This window comes from Peromyscus maniculatus, chromosome X (assembly GCF_049852395.1).
Source record: "Peromyscus maniculatus bairdii isolate BWxNUB_F1_BW_parent chromosome X, HU_Pman_BW_mat_3.1, whole genome shotgun sequence".
NCBI lineage: Eukaryota > Metazoa > Chordata > Mammalia > Rodentia > Cricetidae > Peromyscus > Peromyscus maniculatus.
In genome coordinates this window covers 65957358-65967085 of record NC_134875.1, presented here as the reverse complement: position 1 = coordinate 65967085, position 9728 = coordinate 65957358, and the positions used below count along the sequence as shown (strand labels likewise).

Below are 9728 nucleotides of genomic sequence, written 5' to 3'. Positions count from 1 at the left end.
TCAAAACCCTGAACAGGATTGCAAGATATCCCTAAAAGTACAGCAGTAATACTCACATCTGCTCAGTAACCAACAGCTTTCTAGTTTGACCCACTCAATAGGAAAAGAATCATGCATGGCAATAGGAATATAGCCAGCTATGCAGACCTAGTGAAATCATGTATCTTAGCAGATAACCTACTACTATCACTTTACTATATCTGCATTTTTAATGAAAAATTATTTTTTCTTCCATACTTTATAGGTTGATTTTGGTGGAGAAGAGGTATTTTTTTCCTGTGGATGAATCCAATAATATATTCTTCAGGGGTATAACATACCTGGCTGCAATGAGATTGTACTACCATAGTCTCTGTGAAGCTCAGTAAGTGGAGGTAAGTATTACAAAAGAATTGCCAGGGCCATTAATGACTTTCTTAGCACCATGACCACAGCAACCCTTATAAAATAAGGCATTTAACTAAAGCTAGCTTGATGTTCCAGAGCTTTACTGTTTTAGATGTTTAGTCCATTATCATTATGGTGGGAAGCATGGTGGCACACAGGCAGACATGGTGCTGGAGAAGGAGCCAAGAGTGTTCTACATTTGGATCAACAGGCAGCAGGAAAAGAGAATGGCACTGGGCCTGGCTTGATCATCTGAATCCTCAATGCCTGCCCCCAATGACACACTTCCTCCAAACCTACTCCAACAAGGCCACATGTCCTAATCCTTTCAAATAACGTTACTCTCTATGAGCATATGGGGGATATTTTCATTCAAATTATCACAATGACTGATGATGTGTTTATACTCATGTCAAAGGTTCCTAGGACTCCTTCAACCTCATTTTTCTCTGGAGAAGTCATGGCCAAGGGAACTTTTCTCGGCTATAATTCTAGCCTATGTAAACATTCTAGGAAGCAGTGATACTGATCTATAGCACCTAGAGAGATACCACAAAGTTTTGTCTGAAGGATAGGCATGGAAGAATTATGGTTGGGGCATCAGTACATTGAGCATAGATGTGAGGGTTCTCCCCTTTCCTCATGGCATTTTGGCCACCAGCCCATGAGGACAAGAGGCAGAAATGCTAACAAAGATCTTTGCATGGCCTGTGACAATGACAGAGATAGCTCTCAGAGACAGCTTCAGTGAATCTGTTCAACTTTATCCCAAAGTATAGGGAATATATAGGATTGGGAACAGTAGCTGGAGAATCATCTAATTTGTATTAAACAGCACATTCTTATCATAAATCTCTAAATACAAGTCTTAGTTGTCATCTGTGGAAGCATGTTCCTGTCATAATTCTCCTAGCACAATGTCTAATTACTATATGGGCATCATAGGGAAAGCTTCTGCAGGGAAATGTATCCAGAGTCATACTAGAGATAAATCAAACATCCTAACTTAAAGACAGTCTCCAAATAAGATCAGGTAGAGAACAGGATGTCTTCTACCATGGGGAGGGATTTGTCCATGCTGCCGAACTGAGAGAGAGATGCCAGGTCATGGTAGACTGCAACTTCTGACCAGCAGAGCCTCTCAGCACATAGTTGTCTCCACTGCTTTTATGATAATAGTTTGTAAAGTGGGGACATTTGTGAAATAACCACATTTTGAGGTCTACAACATCACCACAGAATTACAGAATTCTCAAGACCAATGTGCAAACCAGCTTACAAGAGTGATAACTTTGGTGACTAAAATGGAGTTATGATAACTACATCAGTGTAGGTAAAGTATGGAGTGTAGTTACATGCCGAGATATGGTAGTTCTGAAGTCTTGTGAGTGGACTAGCTCACTTTGACTAGGTCAGAAGTCAGAGCCACAGATACTGTGGCTGTTGAAGAGCTGTGTTTAATATAATCAGTGCACCTATAGTGATCAGGACTCCAAGTTCAAAAGTAAAGGTTAGTCAACAGCAACAGGACTTCTGCTGTTTTGGGCATAGTTATATACCATGTAACTATAACACCAAAGTCTGAAATGTGAGCATGCTTTGAATAGACACAAAACAGAAATTTACAATGTGGATAAATACATAATTGTTGTGGGTCTCTGATTAGTAGTCCATATTGGTTTTGGAAGGATGGTAAATAAGCCCTTGGAGTGAAACAATAGCAATCCATTTAGTATCCTACCTACACTAGAGGGGTCTATTCCTTCAAAGCCTGTGCATTACCTCTGTTATGAATGTTTCCAAGTGTTTTATTATTTAGAATCTTGTAATACATAGATACCCACCATGATGCTATTTTTGTATGTGTCCTGACTTTTTTTGTTACTCATCTCCAGATTTATCACATACCAAAGTTTTCTCAGATCTATCATATGTAATTGCTCTTTGTTTTGTGTTTTACTACACTGTGTTGTCATAAATTTATTCATTTACTTTACACCTACTGGTAGATATATTCATTCACAGAAAACACGTTATTACATTTTGTAGAGAAAATATTGAATCTACTTCTTAGACATCTTGTTATGCCCCACATCTATCATCATCCAACAGTCATATTTAGGAGGATTATTTCTCTTTATCTTTACATCAAACTACTCTACCATCTTAATGTTGTTACAGCATTTCTAAAGCATCATTGTCTGTATCCACAATTTATTTAACTGGCAGCTTGTGTTAGTTTTAGAAAATCATAATATAAACAGTAAAATATATTTTTTTACCATGTTCATAATAGTATGTAGCCACAGGTGGTAAGTTTTCTGTGCATATAAAGCTCTTCTCATGTTTTCAGTGCTAGGAAAGTCTCAGATGTTAAGTATATTAAAGTCCAATCCCAAGACTTATAAAACAAATCCAGTTTTTAGCATAGAGTGACCATAATAATCATTAAATACATGAATTTGCAAAAATTAAGCAATTAACCTCCATTTCTCTCAGTATTATGATGATGAAAACATTAGATAAATTGGGTAAAAGCTTTTTAATATGAAGTAATTATCTAATAGTTGAACAAATGTAAGGCCTTTGCTTATTTCAAATTTGAAAGCAACACTTAAACATAGTATCTATTAACTGAATATTTAAAATATGAAAATAAATGTACAAATGTTTTTTGTTCTACAAAATACCTAAGAAATGAAACAGATATTACAGAAGGTGTTGTGTTCCTTTCTGTTTATATACATGCACACATATTGTGATCCAATGGAAGACCAGATATCTAAAACTATTTGTTAGCCCAAATAGGTCTTTATGAGTTAAGAAAAAAGGACACGGGCTGGAGAGTTGGCTCAGTGCTTAAGGGCACTGACTGCTCTTCCAAAGGTCCTGAGTTCAATTCCCAGCACCCACATGGTGGCTCTCAACAACCTGTAATGAGATCTGGTGCCCTCTTCTGGCCTGCAGGCATACATGCAGACAGAGCACTGTATACATAATAAATAAATAATTTAAAAAAAAAAAAGAAGTAAAAAGGACACAAATTTAGGTGAGTAACAAAGGGGGATGGATCTTCCAAAGGGACAAGTTGGAAGAGAGGGACTGGATATGATGAAACTGTATTGTTCAAAACTCTCCAAGAAATAATCATGCATATATATATATATGTATATATAATTTTAGTACAGTATATGTCAGAATAGTCAAGAAGGCAGCAACCTGCTAAAATTAAAAGTGCTCTTAAAATTATTTTTTCTTTTTTAATGATTTTAATATTATTATTATTATTATCATTATTATTTATTATATATTTACATCTTGACTGCAGTTTCCCTTCCCTCCTCTCCTGCCAGTCTCTCCCCATACCTACCCTATCCCCCTACCCACTCTTCCTCCTTTTCTATTCAGAAAAGAGTAGGCCTCACATGGATATTAACTAAGTATAACATATCAATCTGCAGTAAGACTAGGCACTTCCCCTCACATTAAGGCTGGGTAAGCCAACCCAGTATGAGGAACAGTGTACCAAAAGCCAGCAAAAGAGTCAGAGACAGTCCCTGGTTTCACTGTTAAGAGTCCCACAAGAAGATTAAGCTACACAACTGTCACATATATGCAGAGGGCCTAGGTCAGTGCCAGGCAGGCTCCCTGATTCTTGGTTCAATTTCTGTGAGCCCCTATGAGCCAAGGACAGTTGATTCTGTAGGTTTTCTTGTACTGTCTTTGACCCATTTGTCTCCTACAGTCTTTCCCATCCCTCTCTTCTGCAGGATTTCTCAAGCTCCACTTAATGTTTGGCTGTGGGGCTCCGCATCTGTTTCCATCAGTTATTCTGATGACAATTGGGTGGGCACCAATTAATGAGTACAACAGAATATCATTAGGTATCATTAAATTGACTTTTTTTTCAACAGTTATGTTTGTTTTTATCCAAGTACTCTGTGCTATCCAGTCTCTGGGTCCTGGCACTGCAGGCAGTGTCAGGGGTGGGCTCCCTCTTGTAGCATGGGTCTGAAGCTAAACCAGTCATTGGTTGGCCACTCCCAAAGTTTCTATGCCAATTTACCCCAGTATATTCTGTAGGCAGGACAAATTACAGGTCAAAAGTCATGTAGTTAGGTTTGTGTGCCAATACCATCACTTGAAGTCTTGCCTGGTTACAAGATATGGGCAGTTCATTCTATGTATTCCCTGTTGCTGGGAGTCTTAGCTAGGGTCATCTGTGGTGGTAATCTAATTGTATTGAAATATTATTTTGATTTGTACTGAAATATTAATTTGATTGTATGTTAATAAATAAAGTTGTCTGGGGGTCAGAGCTATTAGAGCCATAGCAAGAGTGTGGCGGTGGTGGCACACGCCTTTAATCCCATAGATATCTGTGTGTTCAGGGTCAGAGCTATTAGAGCCATAGCAAGAGTGTGGCGGTGGTGGCACACGCCTTTAATCCCATAAGATCTCTGTGTGTTCAGGGATACAGCCAGCATTGGAGACATATGCCTTTAAGACCTAGGGGGCTGTACATTCAGACAGTGACGAGGCAGTCATGTGTTTGGGTTTACAACCAATGAGAAGGCAGAACAACATACTTTAAAAATACGAACGGACAGGAAGTAGGTCTCTTTTCGCGAAGCTGGGACAGCAGGAGGAAGGGTGAGATTTTAGCTCTGAGCTCTGACCTCTCGGCTTTCTCTTTTACATTGTTTCTGTGTTTCTTATTTAATAAGACGGTTGGTTACATCTACAGTCATCCTTTTAGATTCCTGGGAGTTTCCATTGTACTAGGTTTCAACTTCACTAAGAAATGTTTCCCCTTTGCAGTCATCTCTTATAGTATTCTCCCCCACTATTTCCATTACTTAATCCCTCCTGCTCTCTTCTCAGCCTTCCTCCAGTACTCATGCAAAATCTATTTTATTTCCCCTTCCCAGGGAGATTCATGTACCCCTCCCCCGCCCAATTGAATCTTCCTTGTTACTTAGCTTCCCCAGGTCTGTGGATTTTAGTGTGGTTATTCTTTACATTACAACTAATATCCATTTATAAGTGAGTACATACCATGTTTGTCTTTCTGGGTCTGGATTATATCACTCAGGATGATTTTTTTTTTCTAGTTCCCATCCATTCACCTGCGAATTTCACACTGCAATTGTTTTGAACAGCCGAGTAATACTCCATTGTGTAAACGTACCATATTTTATTTTATTCCAGCACACACCTCTGGCAGAAGCCTCCTACCTGACCAGAGGTGAGGCGAGCCTCTGGAACTTCAGGTAAGAATACCACACAACTAGCTTGCTCTTGCCCAGCATAACTCCAATAGCCCCTCCTCTCCTCATCAGCATATTCTAGCCCACACCTCCAGCAGAGTTGTGACCACTTACTCCACCAGAGGCCAGTCCAGCTTGCTGAATCCAAGACAAGACCACCCCCACCCTGCTTACTTCCTCCCAGCATAACTATAACATGTCCCTCCTCTCCTTGTCACCATATCCTGGCCCACAACTCTGGTGGAAACCTCCTATCCCATCAGAGGCCATACCAGCTCCCTAAAAATCCAGGTAAGTCAACACCTCCCCTCCACCTCTCCTGCACCCCCCTCAGAATAACCCAAACATTCCCTCCTCTCCTTGTTAAACATATCATGGCATACACCTCTGGAGGAAACCTACTCATCCACCAGAGGCTAGAATAGTACCATGAACCTCAGAGATCATGCCAGCTGCCAAAAAACCAGGCAGAAATCTCCTATGCCAGCAGAAGGCAGTCCAACATCCTAAATCCCTGATGCCTCCCAGACAGACCAGAAGCTATGCACATTGCTAAAACTCCTGCCCCAAATATGGACAGCAACCCCCTATTGAACCAGAAGCCATCCAGGACTTCAGAATTTCAGCCCCCAACTTTGGCACAGACCCTCTAATTCACCAGAGTCCATTTCAGCCAGAAGATCAGAAAGGAAACAAAAACCAAAGAAGAAAACACCCATCAAATAAAGACAAACCAAGCTATTGGCGCCTTGACTTATAATAACTCTAAATCCAGATATCTAAAGGACAGTGCAAGAATACAATCAAAAATAGTGAGGATAATACGTCACCACCAGAGACCAGGAATATGACTACAGCAAGTTCTGAATATTCTAACACAGCTGAAGCACACACACACAAAAAAAAATCTTAAAACCAAATTTATGAAAATGATAGTGGTCCTTAAAGAGGAAATCAATAAATCCCTTAAAGAATTAATTAAAAGACAATAAAAAAATTGGAGGAAATCAATAAATCACTTAAAGAATGTCAAGAAGGCCAAGAGAAAATTAACAAACTGTTGAAGGAAATGAACAAAAACTGTTCAAGGCCTGAAATGGTAATAGAATCAATAAAGAAAACAAAACTGAGGGAACTCTGAAAATGGAAAATCTAGATATGCAAACAGAACGTACAGACACAAGCATTGGCAATAGAATACAATAGATGGAAAGAGAATCTCAGGCATCAAAGATGTGACAGAAGAAATAGATACATCATCAGTCAAAGAAAATATTAAATAAAAAAATTCTGACACAAAACATTCAGGAAGTCTGGTACACTATGAAAACACCAAACCTAAGAATAATAGGAATAGAAGAAAAAGAAGATTTCTGGCTCAAATTTTAACAAGATTATAGAAGAAAAATTTCCAAATCAAAAGGACATGCCTATAAAGGTACAAGAAGCTTAGAGAACACCAAATATCTTCGACCAGAAAAGAAAGTTCCTATGCTACATTTTAAAAGTGACAAGTCTAATTGTTTAATATTGGCCATTTAAAATAAAGTAATCTTGCTACTACTCTATTTTATCTGAAATGTGCATTCTCCTATATATTTCATAAACTTTTCAACTGAAAAATATTTATAACAATCACTTATCAAATAATCTGTATTATCTGTTTATTTGTTGTGATAGCTAATCTCAGCTGTCAATTTTATTATATCTGAAATCAGTGAAGACATGGCTTTCAGGGTTTTTCTTCCAGAGTGACTAATGACTTCTAGTAGGTAGATAGATATAATGAAATTAGCAGGGAAGTAGCTGCTTGTTTCCTGATCACCCTCACCCTGTTCCTGCTAGTATTTATTCTACTGTTGCCACTTCTGCTACTGCTAATGGTGTGATCTTTCACTACCATCAGAACCTAGTCTCTTCAACTTTGCAGAAATCTTCCATGCCTTCTGTGCCACGTTGGGATTACCGAGGCTTCTAGCATCATGTACTGAGAAGCTGCCAGGTTCTCATTTGGTGCAGCATAAACATAGCCACTGCTGTACTACAAGGCACAGAGGAGACCCTTAGTTTACCTTCAGAGCTAATGGCTTTCCTTCAGAAAGACCACTCCAGAGGGAACAGCTAAGATGACCACCCTTAGTCTTCTTTCCCTCCACAATAGAGATGAGAGGAATGCACAGAACTGGACCAGAATTGGTCCTGGTCCCCTCTCCCTCTCCTTCCATCACCACTTGTTTCTCTTGCTTCTCCTTCTTGGTAATTCAGCATTCTCCACTTCCAAGATTTTTTTACTTTGAGTATTCCTGTCTCCTGGCTAGAGCCATAGAGCTGTAGAGGGGAAAGGAAGCAGAGGCAGAGTGATCAAGGAGCTGCAGGACAAATAAGGTAGGATGACAGTAGATGCTCAGTGAGGACATCCCTCCCTGCTTCTCTTTCAGTTTGTTTGACATTTGCTCAAAACAGATGTTTGTAAACTGAATGGTGGTCTCTATGCTAGTGTGAAATGGCTGCCTATCTGGGAAGATAATTCAGTTTTTGGAAAGAAACTTGAGAGGGCAGCATGAAAGGATGGCTTTTTTACTCAAAGAAATTACCAGGAGAAATAGGTGTAGTGCCTCACACCCATAACCCCAGCATTTGAGAGGCTGAGAAAGAATTGCTAAGGATTTTGATTTTTGGTGTCAGATAGGCTGCCGTACTGAACCTAGAGTTAACCTGAGCTACAAAATGAGACCTTGTTTCAAATCAGAAAACAGCAACAATAACAAGAAAAAACCTCAATATGATATACACCACTAACATAACTGAGAATAAAAAAATCATAGGCTCATGCCAGTATTTACCAGGAAAACATGTGATTAATTTCTCCATCCCTCTATGATTTTACAAAAGTAAACAAACTATACAACCTTTCAAATTCTGTGTTGCAGCTCCATATGTGGTTGCTCAACAATGTGGGTATGATAAAAGTCTTGCCAAAAATTTGCAACAATGCAAATTAATTCAAAACCAAAGCAAATGTGTAATAAATCTGAAGAGTTGCTGGCAGCACTCACATGTGTTGCATCGTGTGTCTTCACTTCAAACTTTGTTCTGTACACGGGATATGTATGCTTTGTACAGTGTTGCCATCACACCATACAATGCTAGTAAGCATTGCTTAAAATACCTCATCCCATATCAAGAATATTATGTTACAAACCTTTGTGGGGTTTATTTTAGTGTATATAAAGTTTTCTTCTCTTACAGAAACAATGTTTAGTTATAGAAAACAAAGACTTTCAATATTTTCCCATCATTCCCTTCATATTTAAGTATCAGATTAACATATCTTTGGAATACATTCTATTAAAAATGTTTGATTTTAAAATGGTTTCATTTGCCAATTTGAGTTTCATATATAATAAAAAAAATAAATGTATTTTGGGTCATAATTAAGACATAATTTCCCAACAACTCTGAAATGGTCCTAAAAGTATTTCTGTTATTTGGTTATATGTATTTATGTTAAGAGACATTCTCGAAATTGGTAACTACAAAAATCAAAATGTTAATTAATTATGAAAATATTGAAGGTGTACACCAGTAATTTATTTTCAGTATTCTGGCCAGTTGTGAGTCTTTGCAGTTACTACTGAACACAACCAAAAAAAAAAAAGCCTCTCTGACCAAAGCTGAGAGCTTCACTAGTCTGTGAACATAAACACAATTACTTAAAAGACAGTATGGGGGTTGGGGATTTAGCTCAGTGGTAGAGCACTTGCCTAGCAAACGCAAAGCCCTGGGTTCGATCCTCAGCTCTAAAAAAAATTTTTAAAAAGACAATATGATAGCCATGTCATGTCCATTTAGCAAAAGGATAGCAGTAGCTTCTCTACTAGAACTTAACCTATGGCCTCCCCAGCTACAGGCTTTTGACTCTGCTTATAGTAACAGATGACAATTCCTCCCTGCAGAACAATGATTAGATGTCACTAGAAAGTGTTTTGATACACAGATAACAGACTTGTCACTATGGCATGAATGTGATTATCTTCCTTAGTTGAAAATGTTAAACACTGGGTCAACCAC

At 38.5% G+C, this 9728-nt stretch overlaps 1 long non-coding RNA gene across 1 annotated transcript; it reads left to right on the top strand.

Annotated features, from left to right (window-relative positions):
• Window positions 1–242: 242 nt before the first annotated feature.
• On the top strand, window positions 243–9325 carry LOC121825805 (uncharacterized). The gene is made up of 3 exons (XR_006068164.2): window positions 243–374; window positions 5599–5660; window positions 6186–9325. It is a non-coding gene; the product is annotated as an uncharacterized LOC121825805 (long non-coding RNA).
• The last annotated feature ends 403 nt before the right edge of the window (window positions 9326–9728 follow it).